The 22,319-nt window shown below is 40.4% G+C and overlaps 1 long non-coding RNA gene across 1 annotated transcript in view; it reads right to left on the reverse strand.

The window, feature by feature from the left end:
- Positions 1–19,570: 19,570 nt before the first annotated feature.
- LOC123376368 overlaps positions 19,571–22,319 on the reverse strand; it is a 31,974-nt gene continuing 29,225 nt past the window's right edge. Inside the window, exon 3 of the long non-coding RNA XR_006581763.1 lies at positions 19,571–21,067. This is a non-coding gene — a long non-coding RNA (uncharacterized LOC123376368). The remainder of the gene's footprint in view (positions 21,068–22,319) is intronic.

Below are 22,319 nucleotides of genomic sequence, written 5' to 3' on the forward strand. Positions count from 1 at the left end.
AGGGTTGCCAACTTCCTAACTGCAGAAAATTGAACATCCGCCCCCTGCCCTGCTCCACCACATGCCCAGCACCATCTCTGAGGCCTTGCCCCCTCTCCCTCCATCCTCTCTCCCTCCATCACTCACTCTCCCCATCCTCACTCACTAGCTCATTTTCACCGGACTGAGGCGGGGGCCGAGGGCTCCGGCTGGGGTTTCAGACTCCTGGGTGGGGCCAGAAATTAGAGGTTCAGAATGTGGGGGGTGGCTTTGGGCTGGGGCCAAGCATTCACAGTGTGGGAGGGGGCTCCAGACTGGGGTAGGGGTTAGGTGCGGGAGGGGGTGAGGACTCTGTTGTGGGGCTGGGGCGAGGGCTTTCAGTGCAGAAGAGGGATCTCGTCTGAGGCAGCGGGGGGGGGGGGTGAAGGCTCTGGAAGAGAGGATAGGTTTGGGAGGGGGCATGGGAGAGGGTGAGGGGTGCAGACTCCAGGCAGTGCTTACCTCAGGCAGCTTCCGGGAAATGGCCAGCAGGTCCCTCCAGATCCTAAGTGGTGGGGCAGGAGGCTCCACACGCTACCCCTGCCCACAGGTGCCACTCCCATTGGCTGTGGTTCCCGGACAATGGGAGCTGCAGAGCCGGAGCTTGGGCAGTGCGTGGATCCTCTGGGGCTGCCCCTATGCCTAGGAGGGGGAGAGACATACCGGCCGCTTCCGGAAGCCACATGGAGCCAGGCAGTGAGCCTGACAGCCCCACACCAACTGAACTTTTAATGGCCCCATCAGTGCTGCTGACTGGAGCCACCAGGGTGGAAAACTGGACACGTGGCAACCCTATATTTTGTTACTTGCATAGTGCCTACCCCTCAAAAGATACAGTCTTTTTTGTTCTGTGTCTGTACCATACCTGACATAGTAGGGTCATCCTGGTCCATGCCTGGAGTTTCCAGGCGCTACTTCAATACACATACACATTTTTACGGAATGGATCTTGGTAGTATCCTACTGGAATATGTCCCTGTGCAAAGCCATTAGCTAGTGAGAAGCTATCTTAGATTTTACTAAGGTAGCTCTGAAAACTGAAGTGCTAGCAAAACTAGTGAATAGTAATCCACATCTGAATGTGTCTTCTGGAGTGGTGAGAAAGTATTGTTGCTATAGTATGGAAGGACAAATTATGATCCCTACCTTAATTTTGTTCAAAAATAAATCAGTACAGAAGTAATTCAGAAGTGGCCAAATGTTTAATTGACTTTGCTGCAAACTGCAGTGTTTGCAGTATTCCCTAGTACAGGGAATGCTATGATATCGCAGTAAATGTATCTATTTGAAGAGACCAAACTGGACAGTTTTTAAAGTGTGAGCACCATAATCTAGGATTATAAATACTTTTGTTCTAGGACTGCTCGATCCTGAATTTTCCCACCTGTAAACGTCAGATAATGAGAGAGGCTTTTCTACTTTGTAAAGTGCTTTGAGATCTATAAATCTAATGCAGCATGTAAGAGCTAGGAGGAAAAGCTTCCTGTACATTGAAATAAAAAAAACTATGACAATGGAGCTATGATGATTTACACCAGCAGAGGATCTGCCTCCAGGTATAATTTGTACCTCTCTTCCAGGTTAGTCTACTGTTGATGATATTGTAGTATTTTGTTTTCTTATATACACAACTGAAAACCTTAATTGGCATTTTAAAATTAACACTAACAAGAAAAGGTCTAAATTTTCAAAAATGACTGATTTGGGTGCCCAACTTAAGACACTTTCAAGGGATGTGAAGTTCACTAAGTGCTGAACACCTGCTGAGATACTAAGCCCCTCTGTATTCACACCTGACACACCTTTGTAATAGTCTTTGTACAAAATATGTCTTTGTACAAAATTTGAGAGCTAATAACTCACTGATTATTAAGATTCTTGTGTGATGTATGTACATGGTGAGTGTTAAAAGTTATGGATATATGCTAGAATTATGACTGAAGTGTGTGTAAACCAGGTATGTCAGGGGAGTTGTTTATAGGTCTGCTCTAAACAAAGGAATGTGTATTTACGTCAAATAACATGGAAGCAGTAAACAAGATTATCAAGACTGCAGGGGGAGAAGATGGCAGGAAATGGAACAATTTGCATTTCAGCAAACACAAAAGTGGGAGTTGAAAGAGCATGGAGTTTCCTTCACCACTGGACACCATGTCTCCTTCCTCACAGCTTGAATACATTTCACTTTGAGGAGTAACTTTCAGAAGAATCCATTTCAAAGGTTTACTGCTCTATAAAGACAAGAGGGCCGAATCCCAAGTGACAAGCAGTTGAATCAATCAATTGTATACAAGCGCTATTGTATTATAAAAATGCATAGAGTGTGTCTTTTCTGAAAGCAAATGACAACTGTGAGGAATATAATTGTGAAATGTATGTACTAATATTATATAAGGAACGCTGGATATTTAATGATACTATGATTTAAAGTCTGTGGCGAACAGGGAGAAACGGGTTCCTTCCCAAACAGGAGAGAAGGCAAATCTTTACCTGTCACCTATGTAAATTAAGCATGGTGGAATCAAAACAATGGAAGCCCTATTTACGTACAGGGGATGGAAAGCCCAAAGGAAGGGATGAACAGCATGAGATCATCCTGCCTCTTGAAACAAACTCATTGAACTTTGGAAGTTATTAGCAAAGACAGAAGCCACCGCTAGCGTACATCACTAGATGGACAAAGGAACAGAGTTCTTGCAAGCTGAGAATGAGTCCTTCAACTAAGGTGTGTGTGTGTGGTTTGAAGCATCTGGGAACTAAATATAGGTCACAAACCTGCTTAGGCAAAAACTGTACCTTGCTAGATTAAACTTTAGACTTTTAGATGCATGTTTTCACTTTTATTTGCTTGTAAGCCTTTCCAACTTTATCTCTGATACTTGAACTCACTTAAAATCCTATCGTCTTTTGTTAATACATTTGTTTTACTGTTAATCTAAACTGCCAGTGCTGTGTTTGAATGGAAGTGAATGTTAACTCCAGTTAATACGGCAAGCTGGTGTGTTGTGTCTCTTTAGAGGAACAAATGAACCTTGTTATTTCTCTGAACTGTCCCAGAGAGGACTGGAAATTACAGAGCACACAGTTTTTGGAAAATTTGGGACTGAGATTACGTTGGGGTCACCTTGCAACTAGTACCAAAGGTAGATAGAAACCAGGGAGTGTCTCTGGTGTGTTACTGGAAGGCTGCTGGACCATGGCTGCAGATATACATAGACACTCAGGCTATGGCTACACTTGCACTTCAAAGCGCTACCGCAGCAGCGCTACCGCGGCAGCGCTTTGAAGCGCTAAGTGTAGTCAAAGCGCCAGCGCTGGGAGAGAGCTCTCCCAGCGCTGTCCGTACTCCACCTCCCTGTGGGGAACTGGGGCTTTGACCACACTAGCGCTTTGCAGCGCCGCAATTTGCAGAGCTGGAGAGGGTGTGTTTTCACACCCTGCTGCAGCGCTGCAAATTTGCAAGTGTAGCCATGGCCTCAGGGTGTGACATGTATGCTTGTTGCTAACTGTGAACATCCCAGGCAGGGAATCACACTAGCAAAGCATTTGAGGCACCCAGGGTTACAGGGCAGGAGGTGACTCAACCCCTCACTGGTCTGGATTGCACCCAAAACTGCCAATCATGGCCCTTTGAAAAAAATTAGGCTCCTTTATGGAGTGTCAAGTTGGGCATCTGAACAATGAGGCTCACAAACTCACTAGTCACCATCTATTTTATATTTAATATGCAATTGATTATATTACAAATAAGTCCTATTCTCCCATAACTACTGAAGATCCTAATGATCCCAACTTGTAGTATTGTTTTAAGTACTGCTTTGTGCTACTGAAGTTATCACTCATTCAACACATATTATAAGCACTAAGTTTATTCTATAAGCTTCAGTGAATGACAGTGTTTATTGGGGGTGAAGTTGTTTTGGGGTGTTTTTTTTTGGGGGGGTGGCGAATGTATGTGTCATGTTCAATATCCTGTACAGTAGTAAGCTTTAAACAGCAGAATCAATTCTTCCCTGCAAGATATAGATGGAACCTTCCATCACTTTGAACCAGACTAGTGGGTTATAAAAAAGGCCATTCAGATGCCCTCGCTTCTGCAAATTGCTTTATACAGTAATAGATGTTTCTTTCACAAAGAAAGAGAAGGAAAATGGTAACTTCAATTCCAGCCACTGACAAGGTCATTTTGATCAAGTTAAAATTTCATCGTCTGCAATATGGAAAAATCATAGACTAGACGTGTGCACAAACAATTGGTGCTCTGTTACATACCCTCACAGTAGAAAAATATTAATTCTGCACAAATGATCTGCTTTATGAACGGTGAATATAAGAGAGACTCTTTAAAGTGTCACAATGGATATGTATCACATGCTGGATACAAAATGAAAGCTCCTTGCAGCTGCAGCACATGTGCTCATGACAACAAGGAAGCTATTAGAATTATTTCATAAGGCCAGATTCTGGCCAGCCTCTTCATGAATGCATAATGGACGAAGAAAGGCTCAAGGCGCTCCCATCACCACTTGGATCTCTGCACAGGGGCTTCTGAGATCCTACACTTTCCCCTCTTGCCGCTGAAGATGCTAGGGGTCAGAAATGCAGCTGAGAGAAGGAGGAGAGAGTGAGGCTGTGGCTCTGTCCTACTTCCCAGCAGCCTTGTGGCCATGGCAGAGGGGGAACACTGCATTGCTTGTATAGGAGTGCAGCAAATACACAAGTGGGCACTGCCTAGGAGTCCTGAGGAAGGATTCTGGCAACTCAACCAGAATTCCTCCTGGGAGCTCCAACAGCAATGCAATCCTGTATGCCACCTCCAACATGCCTGAGGGCACCAAAGACAAAACATCTTGCCTTTTAGGGGCTCCTTTACCACTTGCAGTCAATGGACAATACAGCACCATGCCTGCTCACAAGGCCATCCACAATGAATTTTATACCTGTCTGGAACTGATTTAGTCCTCCAAAGTTTATTCAGAAATGGATTTGCAAACTGTCCAAGCCAGTTCCTACAGATTTCACTTGTGTTCTCACACACTTGCTTGGTTACATACCCCTTCACTGGAAGTGAGACTATTAGAACTCACCACATCACCTGATGAAGCAGGTTCTCTTCCTCCTGTTCACCAGATTAGAGTGGGCTGGGATTTTGCTGCAGAATGTAGCAATCACATCTTGTTTCCACTTCTGATGGAATCTAGTCTAGGCCACTACCCACCAGAGTCAGGCAGAGAGAGGGTAAGATTTTTCTTTAACTGATTTTTTTCCCACTTGGATGAGAAAGCTCGTCCCTCTAAAGAACTGAATAAAATGAATTCTGCAGTCTCTCTGGAACACATCGAGGATGCTCACCCACTCAGGGATACCAGAGAAATGCTTGTATGAATTGTCCCATGTGACTTTTCTGTCAAGCAATGTTTCAGCTCAGAATTCTCCAGAGAAAGGCACCCTCAAAATGTTTGTGGATATCCAAATGGAAACAAAAGCATTAACATTGTCTAAGTATTAACTAAGGTTGCAGGAACAATATAAACAAATCCATGTTTCAAGAATTCCCATCCAAAGTTGATCCAAGATTGATGCTGATTGTGTGCAAGTTTCAAATCAAATGGTTCATATGCCTTCACTGCTTTTTTCACAGTGAATTCCTATAGATGGAATATATACATTCATTTTTAAATGGCTGTGCTTTTAAAGGCCTAAATTATACTGTTTTGGACTTCCATGGCACTCTCCATGTTTAGAAATCAAAGCACTTTACAAATTTTCATGAATTAATCTTCCCATTGCTGCTGTGACCTAGATATTACGACCGTTATACAGATGGGTGGCAACCAGGGCCGCCTAGAGGATTCGGGGGTCTGGGGCAAAGCAATTTTGGGGGCCTCTTCCATAAAAAAAGTTGCAATACTATAGAATAGTATATTCTCGTGGGGGCCCCTGAAGGGCCCGGAGCCTGGGGCAAATTGCCCCACTTGCCCCCCTCCCCCGGCGGCCGTGGTGGCAACTGTGTCATAGGGTGGTTAAGTGACTTGCCAAAGGTCATGTGGGAAGATCAGCAGTCAGTGCTAGAACCTATATCTCCTAACTGCAAACCCATCTTTCTTTTCTCCAACAGACTCATACAATGTCTTCTTTTCAGAAGGACAAGCACACTATATCCTCTAGAGTATAAGCAGCAAAATATGTCCATTACTTTCTCCTCAAAATAGCGTCTCATGCTCATGATAACAGAAAAATAGCACAATAGTCTATATCACTCATTCCTTCCTGTTAGCTATAACATGTTCCCATTCTTTCCTATATGCACCATTCACAAACTGGCAATATGGACTTAAATGTGAATTGAGGGCTGCCCTGCTAGGGAGCGAAAGATTATTATCCTCAGGTTATTGGACAGGGTTTTGGCTATTAGGAATTGTATGGGTATAGCGATGCATTTATCTTGCTGATGTGGACAATAGGTGCTAAACATTGAAACAAGGCATCTGACATACCTGACTAAGGCTGGTAATGTCCCCTAGTGTACTTTGGCAGGAACTTGAAGTCAGAAAAACACAAGTTGGATGGGACTTTGTCAGCTACCCAAAAAAAAAAAAACCCAAAAAACCCCACCACTTTAATAATCCTCATCCATATTAGGTGAAGCTTGTTTGCAAACCTTCTTATGTCTAATATTCTAAAGCTTAAATGTTTTTTAAAGTGTAAAACATTTGTGGTTTGTCTTTGAAAAAGACACACCCTCTTTCCCTCTTCCAAGTATTTGACTTTTAGGCTTCAATTTGCATTCATCCGACGAAGTGGGTATTCACCCACGAAACCTCATTCTCCCAATACGTTTGTTAGTCTATAAGGTGCCACAGAACTCTTTGCTGCTTTTACAGCTCCAGACTAACACAGCTACCCCTCTGATACTTGACAAAAAAAGATGTAATTTTATTTAAAATACTAACATGAAATATTTCATTATCAATTTTGAACATTGCCTGAATTTGGTTATTCATGAAGAGTTGATTTTAAAATACTTTTTTTTCTTTTTTATGTATAAAAAGATGTCATATAAATGGTTACTAGAAATTTGTTTAGCAAAAAAAGAAAAACATATTTGAAAAAAGAGTAGTTTCATTTCAAGCTCTTCAAAGTGTAAACAAATTCAGATTTTTTTGTAAAACTACTTTTTGATTTTTCAATCAGTTCTAGTATTAATTCTGCCACAGCACTGCCAGCCAATCAACAACTCCAACATAGCTGCATACTTCAGAGAAGCATCACTTCCAAGAGATGGATGACAGCATTGTTTCCCCTCATAGTGAGGTTGGGCATGGGCTTAATATGAGGAGCCAAGTAAAGATGTCATCTCCTCCTTTGATAACACTTCACTGAAGAGGTACAATACTCAGTGAATTTCTGGTTTACAATAGAGCTTTTAGTTGATCTTAAGGCATTAAAATATATGTTGTTAAGGACTCACTGAGCCAAATCCTCAACTGATGTATCACTCTGTTGGCATTATGGGTGCTATGCCAGTTTATACCAGTTGAGGACCTGACCCATGAATGTTCATAATGTCCCCCTCCACTCCTTGACACACACACTGATTATCAATTTGTTCCTTGGACATACTAAACAAGTAATTAGCATACTTCTGCTCCTATTAATGCTTCCCTTGCAAAATGCTTTTACATACTTGTTTGTTTCTATTGCAAAGCAGTTTCCATAGCCTGGCCTTCCCTGAACTTTGATCATGATCAGGACAAACAGTTCCAGCTGTTCAGAATAGAAGAAACATCTGCCACAATGATGAGTAATTGTTGGATGAGTTCACCAGAAGTATGTTTGATTGGGTAGTAAGTGGTTTAACAGCAAAGATTACAGCAAGTGCCCCATGATTTCCTCTAAACCTAATGCTGAATTGTATTGCTCCACAAAAAGGCTTTGCTTATTTAATATGAAAGCCATGGTGTTTAGGAATTTAAAGGAATAAGTGTACTCACTAGGTAAATTAATATACAAATCCAACTGCAACAACAAGAAAACACATGCTGCAACAACAAGAAAAGTCTAGTCTGTTAAGAAGACTGATATTGAGATTGTTGCAAACGTTATCAAGATATCCTGGCCCAAAAGAAGAATTATCATCAAAATGATGCTTTAGGCTTCAGAAACAGTGCTGTCCAGCAAGCATGGAGATGAAGTTTGTGAAAAATTGGAAAAGCTATGACTTCTGTAACTGGACATCTGGGCCCAAATTTTCAAGTATGTTCTCCAAATTTGCACATGTGAAGTCTCCAAGGCAATCCAGGGATTTGGTTAAGAGGAGAAGAATAGACCTTGCTACCTTGGGACTCACACCTGAATTCAACACCTTGATCCACCACTGACTTCCGGTGTGATCTTGGACAAGTCAATATCTCTGTGCTTCAGCTCCCCTATCTATAAAATGGGAATAATATTTCTCTACCTCACAGCGGTGTTGTGAGGGTAAGATGATGTGAGGTACTAAGGTTGTGGTAATGAGGACCATATAAGTATCTTAGATAGTAGCAGCCCTTCATATGGGCACCCTCACTAGTCACTGCACATCGGTCAGGGCAAAAGTATGAATGTGTTTTTGGGTACACATTTTTGAAAGCTTGACCCTTAATATGTGCTTCTGCCCTCATTTGTGATCAAGCTAACACTTTTCAAGGCCTAAAAGGAATAGCTCTATGAAACAAAATCAGAGTGTATTGGGTAAGCTGGGGAAACCTACAGTTCTACCTGCCAGATTTAGATGAGAGAGCACCGTTAATTATAAGACAAGATAGAGTTGCCTAGAGCACCTCAAGAAGGTGATGGATTTTCACTACACTAACAAGAGAATGGACAACAGCTGTATTCAGACATTATTACAGTGCTTTGTTTTCAAATTAAATGGTCTTTTTTCCCCCAAAGGAAGGCATAGAAATGTTTCAGGCAGCAGTTTAAAAAAAAACTAGGGATTTTGGGTGCCTTCATTTTTTGCAAACTCAACTTTAAGCCAAACTTTAAAAAAGGTAAATATTTTAATCTCAGATGCACAAAAGTGTTGTGAATTGCTATGTGACCTTGGACAGGTAAGTATCAGTCTAGAATAAAATTAATCTCCCTGTACCCTGACCTGTGCTCAGTCCACTAGAGGACAGCTGCTCTCTTTAGTCTAAGGGGAGTGTCGATCAGACATGAAGTAGCGAGTTTGTAATAGCTTTCTGAAAAAAAAAAGTATCACCAAAAAAAAGAAATATCAGTGTCACATAAAATTCCAACTGCACTCCACTAGTTCTGGCATTCGCCAGGGTGCAATGTACTCATTCGAGACATTTCAGTAAGATAAAATAGGATTAAAAAACTCAGGAAGGATATATGTTTTAGAGAAGACCAAAATGTCCATATTATAGTCTCTTTGGTGTGCTAATTAGCCTGCTATTCACTTCTATTTATATCATTTGTATGCACAGTCCCATGTAAATCTGGCTTTCTCCACCCCTTTTGCACCAATTTTAGAAGTAGACCCCAAGTAGTGGGTGAAGGAGCATAGGATTCTATCTATGTACCTGTGAAAGTTTGTTCTGTGGGGGAATTAGGTGCCTAAATCCCATTGACCTAATAGAAGCTGGGCACCTACATGAGGCTTTGAAAAATCTCCCCATGCACAGAGCATTAATTTGTGGCATCAGTTATTCTCTCATTCACTTCTTTAGCTAGGACATTGATTGTTTATTCTGTGCTCAATCATGTATTAGGCATATTGACTTAACCAGCCAAAGGTGCGTCCGTCTGTGGTTTATAGGTGCCCTGTTGTCATGAATTTGTTTCCAGTAGTCCTGCACAGTTGTCTCTAATAATGATAGCTTGCATTTAGTAGTGAATTATTGTAAATTTGTCATTGCTGTGTAGTCATGTATTGATTTATTTGCTCTCCTTCTGCTCATTTGCTATATAGCTAAATTGCCTAAGCACCAAAAGCTCTAAATGTAGGGACCTGAAATATTAACAGGTTACATCACCTCTTTAAGCAAAAAAAAATAAAAAAAAATCTGTCTTATTCAAAGTCTACATTATATAAGCTTTATATGCTGACACCGCATTTATCCAAGAAATTCTTAATGCCTGCTAAATCTTTAAAACATGGGAGACTGGGCTAGGTCTACACTGGAGGAGAGTCGATCTAAGATACGCAACCTCAGCTATGCAAATAGCGTAGCTGAAGTCGGCGTATTTTAGGTCGATTTATCTGGCCATGAGGATGGCGGCGAGTCGACCACTGCCACTCCCCCGTTGACTCCGCTTCCGCCTCTCGCCACAGTGGAGTTCCGGAGTCGATGGCAGAGCAATCAGGGATCGATTTTATCGCGTCTACACTAGACACGATAAATCGATCCCCAATAGATCGATCACTACCCGCCGATCCAGCGGGTAGTGTAGACATACCCTGGGTGTGAAGTGTTTTCTCTAGCTCCAATATGAGCTGGCATTCTTAGGACCTGCCTAAATGAACACTTATTTTGCAGCAAGCCAGGATGTAAATCTACTCCACACTAGCCTGCCATGAACTAAGTGTGGACTCCACTGCTGCATGCTAAAAGCACCCTATTGCACACTGTCCTGCTCCCATTTCAAAGTGGAATAGATAAACATGCATTAAGGAATTTTTACTTTGCCATACAGGGCCAACACTGCCAGCTAGTTCATGGCAAACTGAGGTGTAAATCCACTCCACACTAATTCATATAGACAAGCCCTTATTTCACAGGTAATTACAATTTCCCTTATTAGGGCCAGAACTTCTGAAGAGAAATGGATAAAGTTCATTAGGGAGAGAGAAATCATATTATAGTAATTACTAGATTTATTATAGTAGTTACTATTTGGAGGCGTTTTTTAAAATTATTTTTATTGATCACTTCAAATCTACAGCTGGCCGTGGAGCTAAAAGCACAGATTTTCTGCTAGTGCAGCAGAGCAGAAAAGTTGTCTGGGAGCTGGTTATGCCTTCTTCATTCTCTGACCTTGCTTAAGTTAGAAGAACCAGGGGTTGTTCTAACTTGTACCAGCTGTGATCCCCTAGGGACCATGTGTCAGCTAGGAATTGCTGGTGTACACTGTGCTATGGTCATTTCCCTTTGCACCCTTCCTGCCCCAACATGCCCTTTATACTGAGGGCTGCAGGGAAGGAGGCACAGGAACTCACTATGCTGGCCCCAAACCTGTTGTGGACTCCTTCAAACAAGAAGTATCCCCCAGCAAGGTACTTACAGACGTTTCCTTTCCCTTCACACAGCCTGAAAACTGCAAAAAGAGTGGATTGGGCCACAGAATCTGCCCAAAGTCTTGAAGGTCTTGAATCAGCCATGCGCTAAAAGCTCCCTAGTGTGTGTTAATGTAGTACTGTTTGAAATGAAACTACATTAACTCACACCAGGGAACTTTTAGTACACACCAGCAGGGTTCACACAGACCAGTTAACGCACAAAGCTAGCGCATGCTAGATTTTATATCCCTCTGGTGCATACTAATGGACTATGTAGACAAGCCCTTAGAGGGGATTGGGTCCTTCCTATGATTTTGTTCTCCACCATGTGTTTATTAGTTCTTTCATTTCCCTGCATGGAACCTTCCTCTTTTCCAGTACACAGATTACTTAGGCCCTTTGTTTTGTTCTTTCTTAGAGCCTGGCCTCACTGCCCTATGATATCTCCCCTTGGTACTGTTCAGATTAAAGTGAGACCCACATTCCAGCCTCTACAGTCTCTCCTTCATGCTATGTAATCCAGAGCCATAAAAAGTTGTGATTCAATGTACGGCTCATTTCCCTGCATTCTGAACTCTCCCTCATTTCCAGCTGAGACAGATATGACAACCTTAGACCAATTCAATGAAGCTCTGCAATTGATGAAAACAGTCACCATTTCCCCCAATCCCTACCCCAGTGTGGTGCCCACTCATCTCTCTCTACTCCCTCAGGTGTTTACATCTTTTCTCTCGGGAGAGAAGCCAGATAAAACTATTTTCTCAGTCCCAGCTGCTCCAGGATTTTACTGTTGCTCTCTTGGGCATTCATATTTGTCTCTTTGCTGCCTAGGTATTGTTATGCCTTTACAGTGTCTGCCTACTGCATAACCTATCATTGAAACAGATCCTTTCATATTTAGTAGCAATCGGAAAAATATATGTTAAGTGCATTTTCACCAGTGGAAGTGTTCTATTGTTGAGTGCTTTGGACCTTAACTTCTTACTAAATTAACAGTAGCAGATCCTAGTGGCAGAGCTCCCAGAATTAAATACATACAAACCTGTAATTATTATTAATAAGTTGTACTGGAAAAACTGTGAGCGGGACAATGAGCAGCTGCAGGAACAGTTATGGAAACTTAGAAAAGGAAGGATTGAACAGCATGGCATAAATGGAGCAGAGACGTAACTTTAATTTGACCAAAATTATATCTGAAACCCTGAAAAAGAGGGGAAAGGTGTATGGGACTTAGGTAAAATTATCTATAAGATGTTCAGCCTACTCTATGCTATTTGAATTTCAGTCTGAATACTGAATGCAACTGTCAGAGCATGAATATCTGATCAATGGAACTTTTGCTTGGTCTAAAGATGCACTGTTCCTCACCTAGTACTTCCTTTAAAACTGGGTGAAAGTAACTGCTAACAGATTAAGCCATGATTTTCCCAGCACTGATAATAAGCTTATACCTCTAATTATTCAGATCATCAGGCTCTCCTTTTTTCAAGGTTATTGCCTTAGCCAGCTATATCCATCATCTGGTACCTCCTCTTGCTACCAGACCTTTTTGTATATTTTTATAATGCTTTGATAGCACTTGTTTCATCAGCTTTTAGCAGCTCAGCTTGTCTTTAAAAAGTGATAAAAAGCAAGAATGGTGATTAAAAATGTTTGCTGTTTTCATTGATTTCATGAAGGCATTTGATACTTTGCAGTGAAGCATTATGGAAATAGTAAAATCATATGGCCTTACAGATAATTGCAGTTGTAAAAGCTATTTATGAAGACTCCTGCACTGCTGTAAGAATTGCTGGGAAATTAAGTAACTAGTTCAAGTCAAAGTCTGGTGAAAGACAAGAGGAAGAATCATCATCATTTATGTTTTTAAACTGGACATTAAAAATGTTAGATGAGTTGGAGTGCATGACAGTGGATGAGCTAGATTGAAGCTCCTGCGCTCATGCAGAAGATATTGTACAGATGTCAGACATTTCAAATGAATGATGGCGCTCTTTGATAAGTCAGAGAATGGTGTAGTCAACTAGGACTTCTAAGAAATGCCAAGAAGATGAAGTACAACTTAGAAAAGGGACAATAGATACAGTGTTGAAATGCAGCAGGGAAGTTGTAGGATAAGTAAAAATCTTGTGTATCTAACAAGCTTGATCCATGCTGACAGTTCCATCAAGGATGAGGTTAAAAGGAGATGGGCCTTGGCTACATATGTTGCTCAGAAATTAATTATGTAGACTCACAAACATTAAATTTTCATTTTGTTATCAAATCGGTGTAATAACAGTATTATTCTATGGTCTGGAAGCAGCTGCATTAAATGAAACATCAGAAATCTGGAGACAGATGGGAGTTCTTCAGGTGATGGCAGGTATAAAGCGCAATGATTTTAAGGCTTATACCGGCCATGATATCAGGGTATGGGATAGGCTATAGTTGAAAAGTTATGATGATGGGAATAACGTAGAAGTCCAACAGATGATAGGATGCCAAAGAAAATACAAACACAACCAAGGTCAGTTCGACTTAAAGGCTGACCACCGACTAGATGGTGAGACATTGTATGCAGGGACATGACCAGGCTGGACTTAATGGAGGAACAAGCCATGGATATGAATGAATGGTGCTTTATGGCTCCCTGTGTCTGGAAAGATGCTTTGGGATGAAAAGACTGAACACAAAAGATGAAGTGGGATTGGTTGGCAAGAGAAGGAACAGATGTGATAGTGGGAAATGGCTGCTAGCAATGCTAGCAAACAATATTTTGAAGATAGATTTTGGATTATTAGAGCTGGGAATGTAGGTCAGTGAATGGCTTTAGGCTGCAGGAAGATGGAAAGGACAAACTGGAGGGAGAAGGGATTTTGTGGGAAGATCATTAACATCATATCTTCCCATCTAGATAAAGTGCAAAGCCATGAAACAGCAATACTGGTAGAGATAACGGGACAGACCATAGTCAGTCTGCCTCATGAGGTTCTGTGCAGAGACCTGGGATTGTTTTAAAATCTGTGGCGTTTTCTCTCCTGCTGAGCATTTGAATCTCAGTTTAAGGATCTGTGCCTGTTTCCCACTCGTTTCCTCAAAGTCCATGTGTCAAATAATATCCCAAGAGTAATTATAAACAAGATTAGACAATTGGTGTTTCAGTGTAAAAGTTAATGTCACAAAATATAAACTAAAGATTTATCTTCTACTTAACTTTGTAAACAAAATGTAAAACAATTTACCTTGATATTTATGTCATCTGCTTGACTTTACTGTGTTAGAATTATTATATAGAGAGTCACATAAGTTTGATTTTAGTTTTTTTTCTTCACTGATATTTACATTTTTTCAAAGCAGAGATAGTGAGTGTCACAAGTTCCACCATGGATTCTGTTCCCTTGTAGTATTGGATAGAACTAGTTTGGAAGTGTCAGAGTGCTAGACCTACCATTTGAAATAACGGGACTTGTGGAGCGGTAGGGGACGGGCAGTCTGTTTTGAAAGAGAGGGTCAATCAACAAGATGCTGGTGGTGAGTTAGCGAGTTGTACCATGAGGGCAACTGATTCTGAATAGAGGGATTATGGCAAAACATCCAAAGAGAACAAAACTCATTCTTAAAAATAAAAACTGCAACGGGTTCCCACTAGTTTCTCCAGGTTCTCCAACTACCACTGAGTCCATCCAACTCTCACTTCTGCAAGGTGAGAAATACAAGCTTTTCCCTTCTCCTGTACCCTTATTACTAAAGGAGGAAATAAATGACTGGTGATGGGAAATGTCACATTTGGAGCTACACAAAACCTGGCAGCTAGGGAATGGTAATCCTCACCTCCTGTGTGTTCTAAGTCTGGCATCTAAGCAGCAATAACAATTTGCGAGGTGAGGTGTTTACCACTTCTCTCCTCCTCCACTCAGTTTCACTACTGGCTTCTGTATTGGGCACTGAGTCCCCACAGGGTCCAAGGATCCATTGTGAATCCTCCCTGATTGTCTCCTATCCTTGCTTCCATCTTTCCCTCTCCCGTTAATCATTCTAGCTCCCTTCAACCTTCCTTCCTCTTTGCTTTATCCCCTTCCCACCTCCATGCACTCCATATTTATTTTCCCTGATTTCTCCCCCAACCCCCTGATCTGTCCTCCATGAAGGTGAACCTACATTTAAACGAGACTGGGAACAAAGGTTTGCTCCTTCTTTGCTCTACAGTTTATAGTTATGTTCATTAATACATCTGAAAACCCAAGTAGAAGTAGCACATATGCTCTTGGGGAATCTCCTTCTCAGCCTTGTTGACAGTAAAAAGGAGTGCAGGGCCGTGTAGAGTACAGGACCACATTTTCATTTATTTCATGCAGCATAACATGCTGAGGGACAGCCCATTTTCTCCACAGAAGCAATGGGAAGTTATTTTTCTGAGCTCTTGACATGTGAAAGGAAAGCTCAATATTTGGGTTTTTTTGGTTTTTTTTTAAATCTAGCCAAATGGAGTAATAATTGCTTATAGAAGTGTAGCTTGAGGAAACTATAAATCTAATCCCTAACCCAGCCGTAGAGAAATGCAGACTTTAAATAAGAGGAAACTAATAAAAGCCCAGGCTGTTCAAAAGAAACACATGGATTTCTGATTTCCCAGGCTGAGACACTTTGGATTAGTTTATAAATGTCTAAGCCTTTACTAATTAATCTGAACTTTGCCATGAAAACCGCAAACATTTTTGCAAATAGACACACTGTAAATGCCAAAGAAGAATCAAGTGTTACAAAGAACTGGGGGGAAGTTATGCTTTCTGGGATTTGATTAGTCTTACAGCTTGTGTGACAGGTTAAGATTCTATATTGTGGTCTGTATAATTACATCTGGATTCAATGAAATGGGTGGGGCTAATAACTGCTTACCCAATGGCTGGAACAAATACTACAGAAGGTCTAATATGTTAATTGACAGTGATTGGATTAGAAAGCATGTCGTAAACTGCCGAATTGTTTGGTCAGTATGGGGAGGCAAAAGTCATTTTATATAAAGCTCTTAAGATAATATTTATTGGAGGAAGTTGTATGTTATTGTAGTAAAACATGTTTATAATAAATCATGTGAAGCACAAAGCATTATTCATCTCAGTTAACAAGATCAGATTGAAAAAGAATGGCACTTTTGTACACTGATTTCCTCCCCAGTAACATTCATAATCAATCAACACAAGTTCACAATAATGGAAGTGGCAATTCACACACTAGGATCCACCAAAGCTATTTAAGAATTTAATTCTACTTGACTCTACACTGGATTTCACTGTAAATGGAATTCACGGTATTTATGGACACACTGTTCATAGGTGCCTTGGGGCTTTACAGCTCTCATTTGAGCCCAGTCTTCATACCTTGGAAGGGAACTATATTTTATCTGACTAGGTAGCAAAGAGTCACATTCAAGGACAAGCACAAATTCAGTCGGAGCTCTCCTTTTGCCTGGATTCAGGCTTGGGTATCTGAAACTTGATGAACTAGTTAGCTTCTGCCCTGCCCACACACTTTTGAACAGAGTGTCATTCATTATTCAAAGATGGAAAATGAACCAGGTTTCAGATGTCTTATTGCCAAGCCAGGCAAAGTTATGGCCAGAATGGAAACCATACGCATGGATGACATTGTGGAGTGTAGTATATTACCTTTTAGTAGAAAATTGCATAACTACAAAGTAAGCAAGAAAATAGAATGTGGCTAGAGCAAGGTGCCTGCCTACCTAGATATATATGCCACATTCATCAATGTGGATCTAAGCACCATGGAGCCACATTGCAACTTTAGTACTATCTGTATGAGATTATGAGCCTATTTCCATCCGTAAGAATTTTCTTTTTTAAATCAAAGTAACTTTCAGACATTGGATTCTCTGTTTCCTGGAATGCCACAACATTGTAATATGTATGCATTGCAGTATCAGGGTTTGATTTTGCTTAGTGGGTTGGTTTACCTCTATCAGAGATTAAGAAATTCCTGCAACAAGTTACTCTGACTACATGGACTGATAAATAATGATGAAATAGTGCATGTTTTCTATATCAGACTGAACACTGGCAACTCAAGTTGTGTTTCAGTGAAGCTCCTATAATTTGTGATCTCTTTTATGATCACCCTTTGTTTCAAAGAGGAATATTTTCTTCTCCATACTTAGAGACTAGTCTCTGCCACTCATTCAACAGGACTACTCACGGCAGTAACCACTCACCAAAACAAGTGACAGCTGCACAGTCTAGCCTTTGTTCTTTCTTCCACTGCATATCAGTCTGAATGCTGGGAGGAGCGGGCGGGGGGGACAACAATGAGTTCTAGAAAATATGAGTCTTTTTCAGAATGACCAAAACAGCCCCAAACAAGACTGTTCTCTTCCTAGAAAGGATTTTTTCCATGACAACAGAACTCAGTCCCATACAATACTAATTTAACAGCAAGTGTTTTACCTTCCTTGAAAATCTTAATATAGGAACTGCCATACTAGATAAGATCAGTGGTTCAATTAACCCAGTATCCTGAGACTACCAGTAGCCTGACCAAATGCTTCAGAGGAAGATGGAAAAAAAAAAGTCTACAACAGTTGGCTGAGGAATTACTGTCCATGAGAAATGTTTGTTTTATGCCCTGAAACATGATAGTCAGAATAGATATAAACTATTTTTAAAAAGTCATTAGTATTCTAAATCTGGATATTCTCTTTATTATACTTCTCCTAATTACTGATTGAATAAACTCAAGAACTCTAGATACTGAACACATGCAATACCTCTCCTATGAGATATGATCAAAATATTCAAAATATTATATAATGCATTACAGCACAGTGTTTCTCTTATTATCAGGAACAAAGTATCCTCACTTGCTAATTATATTTTAGAGTGCATATATTGTACTGTATTCAAATGAATAGAAAACTTGCCATAATTCAGACTTAGCAGTGTCTCACATTGTTATTTCAGATTACTTAAGTTCCTTCAGTTTTGCAGACTTTTATTAGAGGCATGAATAATAAGAAATGAGACATTTTCTTCCTTTCAAGCCTGTTAAGCATATTTTTACATTAGTCCAAGCAAATTTTCTCTCTCATAAAGCAAGACAACTTTAATTAATAACAAATATATTTTTCCCCAAAGAAATGGACTGTTTACTTTCCTAACATGTTGCAGTTTACTCTGTTTTACTGTCAGAGTGCTTTTGAAACCCACTTTCTAAATGATTTAGAAAAGCACTTTTTGCATTGCAGTAAGTGAATGGTATACAGAGAGATGAGCTCTCAGATCAGAGTGTTCAATTACATATCAAACAAGGCAAGTCATGAAGTACCCACTTTTATTAAAATCTAAAATATGGGTTCTCAGAAGGCATTTGACCTATAATTAACAGGCTAGCATACTATGTGTACACACACAGTGATTAATTCATAATGGCATTGAAAGTGTAGGCTCAGATGGCTAAGAAAGAACTACATTGAACCAGAGGTCAATCCATATTGACCAATGAAATGAATTAACCTCAACCAGAGATATACATCCACCCATCAGGAAAAACAAAAGTCACAATTGCCAGAAATAGACATTAAGGGTGGTCCAAAGCAGGGCTAGATTTGAGTGATGGGAGGGAGCTTACATTGTTGCCACCTGCATTATACCTATTCTGTGTAGAAACAAATGGACTTTAGAGGGCTAGAGTCTCAGATGCTTAAGAGAAAGCTGTAGAATCCCATAATGGATAGTAGTACTGAATAGATCCATGGTGGGAATTATTCCTAACCTCAGAGGCTGGCTTGTGTGTTTATATTATAAATGTTCCCCTTGCTTATCTAACTGTTGAATATATTTTTATTCATTTAGTTAGATTCCCAAAGGGCTAGCCAAGCACTTTCCCTCAATATGGTTTTAAGGCAGTGAGTTCCACCAATGAATTTATGTATTCCGCTAAAATGCCACTTATGATCAGCATAAAGTGACTCCCTGATGTTTCCTTCTTTTAACAAAGTAGAAACTTGTCTCCAAGAATCACTGTTCATCTTTTCTCACACATGATACTTTCCTCTAGCAACTCCCATTGTATTCTAAAATGCAGTTCCTGGAACCCATCTTTGTATTTCAGAAATAAGAACTTCCCAAACAAATTAATGTGATGTATTTAAAAATCTAGGCTAAGCTGAACTTTGAAACACACATGCTTGGAAATATCTTTAATTTGAAATGTAAATGGTATATGGATAACCAGCATTAAATGCCACTTGCAATTATAAGACTGGTTGTGTATTTTTTTTTAAATGAGCAAATGATGAATTGTGTGTCATTCCTTAAGAGTTATTCATTTTTGATAAAGAATCAATGGAAGTAATTTTTAAAACTCCAAATATGTTTATCTTAATGTGACCGGTTTATGATATTAAATTGACTGCACAAAGCTTTAAAATCATTCCCTATTAAAACATTTGAAGGAATTATATTTTTCTCTTCCACAGTCATGGTTCCATCAAATCCCTTCCATTGAAGGTGGATTTTAGCCAAAGGCACTCTTACAAAATATTCAGATAAGGCTACAGCAGTTACACTTTCACCTGGCAAATAAGCTTCCTCCCTGAAAAGATTTGCTTTAACCAAAGTAATATCTACTGCAGTGTCCCTCCATGCATACACCTTATTCCATTAACTTCTGCACTGCTAATAAACTCTGTATTATTGTTCCCATTTTTAGCTTTAATATGAGTTTTAATGTCAAGCCCTTAAGAGAGAACTGTAACAACATTTGCACACAAGGCATCAGTGCTGGCCTCTATTTGTATGTTTAGAATAATTGGATTAGCATTTACCAGGTTTGTTAGTTTATTTTTTACATTTGGACACACTGGTTTGATGTGTCCCGATGTACCACACAAATAACATACCACTTGTCTTCCCTTAGAGTATGAGTTTTTCTGTTCTGGGCTCCCATGAGCTTTTCTAACAGAAGCGTGGCTGGTCCCACTTTTAAACTCTTTTCTTTTTTTAGATTGGGAGAATAGTGATTATTCTTTCCCAAGGGCTTATTTCTTTCATGACTTCAAATCTGCAATTTCAGCAACATGAAAAACAGAACTGGGCTTTCTATCACATATAGCAACCCGGACCTCTTCTGGCACCAAATTTGACATCTGCTCAAGTGTAATTAATTGCATTAATTGTTCAAAATTATCCAAATCTTTCCCACAGTATCTTTATATTTTACATAAGCCAAAGCTTCATCCATACCCATTTCATTGAACATTTCCCTAGCTTTCCCAGTCAGTCAATCTGGTTAGCAAGACAAGCATGCGCTGCAGCTCTGGGATACAGTGAATTTCACATAGATGCTCAAAGGTAGATAGAACTTCCTCCATGTCTTCAGTATCTTTGTAAATGGGACCAGTTCTTGTTGTCAGGAGGAGATGGATCTCCAGGCTGTGGCAGCTTTTTCTGCTGTTCCAAGACTTGGGGCTGAAATCTGGCAGATTCCTGTTGCATCTGGATGAGCCTTCTCCTCATCAGCTTGCCATTCCATATGCCTTAGATGGACAGCTCTCTCTCTTTCAGCAGCTTCTTGTTCCATATTAGCAATCCTTTCTCTAACTTCTCTTTCCATATCAGCTCTCTTTTGCTTTTTCTGCCATCAAAGATCTATCAGCTTTTGTTCATGTTCCAGTTGCTGCTAGTTTCTCACTGCAAGCATTTTCACTGGGTCTGCTTCCTGATCATTGGCCATAAACAGATTTTTCAATTCTTGCTCTGGGAATTTTTTCTTAAAAGTGAACCCCCTCTGTGAATACAATTTTTCAAGGGTTTTTCTGTCAAGATCTTCATAGGATCGTGGGTCACTCATTGTAACTAATGTTAACCTTTAAACTCTCTAATATTAAATTTTATTTTTTGACAAATGTGTGGTTCTGATCCAAAACCCAATTAACGTGTGGTAATGTGTATCCTAGCCAGACTACGCCACTGTGACCGGGGTTCCAAGGGAGCCAACTGAAGTCACTCAATTAGGATGAACTGCAAAGAATGGAGCAGACAATCCCCAAAGTTGGTGGACATTCCAATACTTAGATTTACCAAGCCAGCACAAAACAGCTTCTATAATACCTCACTGGTTATCCAGAATGAAGCCAACACAGTTCCCTGGACGTAACCCCGCCTTAGGCCTCCACCCAAGTCAAATATGATGAGGGTTACTGAAAATCTTATTCATCATATAAGAAAGTTCTACCAATCCCAAAGGATTGGACATGTTACCGTCCAGGTTAATGAATATTCCAGATCTTACCCAAATATGTGCTTACAACCAATTCTTATTAACTGAACTAAAATTTATTTAAAAAGAAAACAGAGAAAGTATTGGTTAAAAGGTCAATATACATACAGACTTGGGTACAATTCTTGAGATTAAATTCATAGCAAAGATGGTGAGCTTTGCAGTTGCAAAGAGTTCTTTCAGAAAGTATTCATAGGTCAGGGATCGGTAACCTTTGTTTACCTGCCCCGTCCACAGGTTTGGCCGATCTCAGCTTCCACTGGCCGCGGTTCACCATTCCAAGCCAATGGGGGGGCCGGAAGTGGCACGGGCCGAGGGATGTAATGGCTGCCACTTCCCGCCGCCGAACCTGTGGCTGCGTCAGGTAAACAAACCAGCCCTGCCTACCAGGGTGCTTACCCTGGTGGGTCGCATGCCAAAGGTTGCTGCTCCCTGTCATAGGTTATAGTCCAAATGTTTATATTCAGGGAGGTCCAGACAGGACTGGGATCTCAGTCTTGTGGCTTAAGTTTTCCCTGCAGGAAGCATCAAGCAGATCTGAGGTGACAAGATCAGGACCCAAAGGTCTTTTATACAGTTTCAGGCCTTCTTGTGACAGCTCGGAGTCCTTAGGTGAACAATAGGCACTCATTTCCTAGCATTAGTAATTATCTACACAGATTAACATAAGGCAATTGCCCGTTTTTCATCATTCTCAGGTGATTTGTTATACATTTCAAAGAGAGAGGAACACAGCTATATCCTATGTTTATGATTCATT

Source organism: Mauremys mutica, chromosome 8, assembly GCF_020497125.1.
Source record: "Mauremys mutica isolate MM-2020 ecotype Southern chromosome 8, ASM2049712v1, whole genome shotgun sequence".
Lineage (NCBI taxonomy): Eukaryota > Metazoa > Chordata > Testudines > Geoemydidae > Mauremys > Mauremys mutica.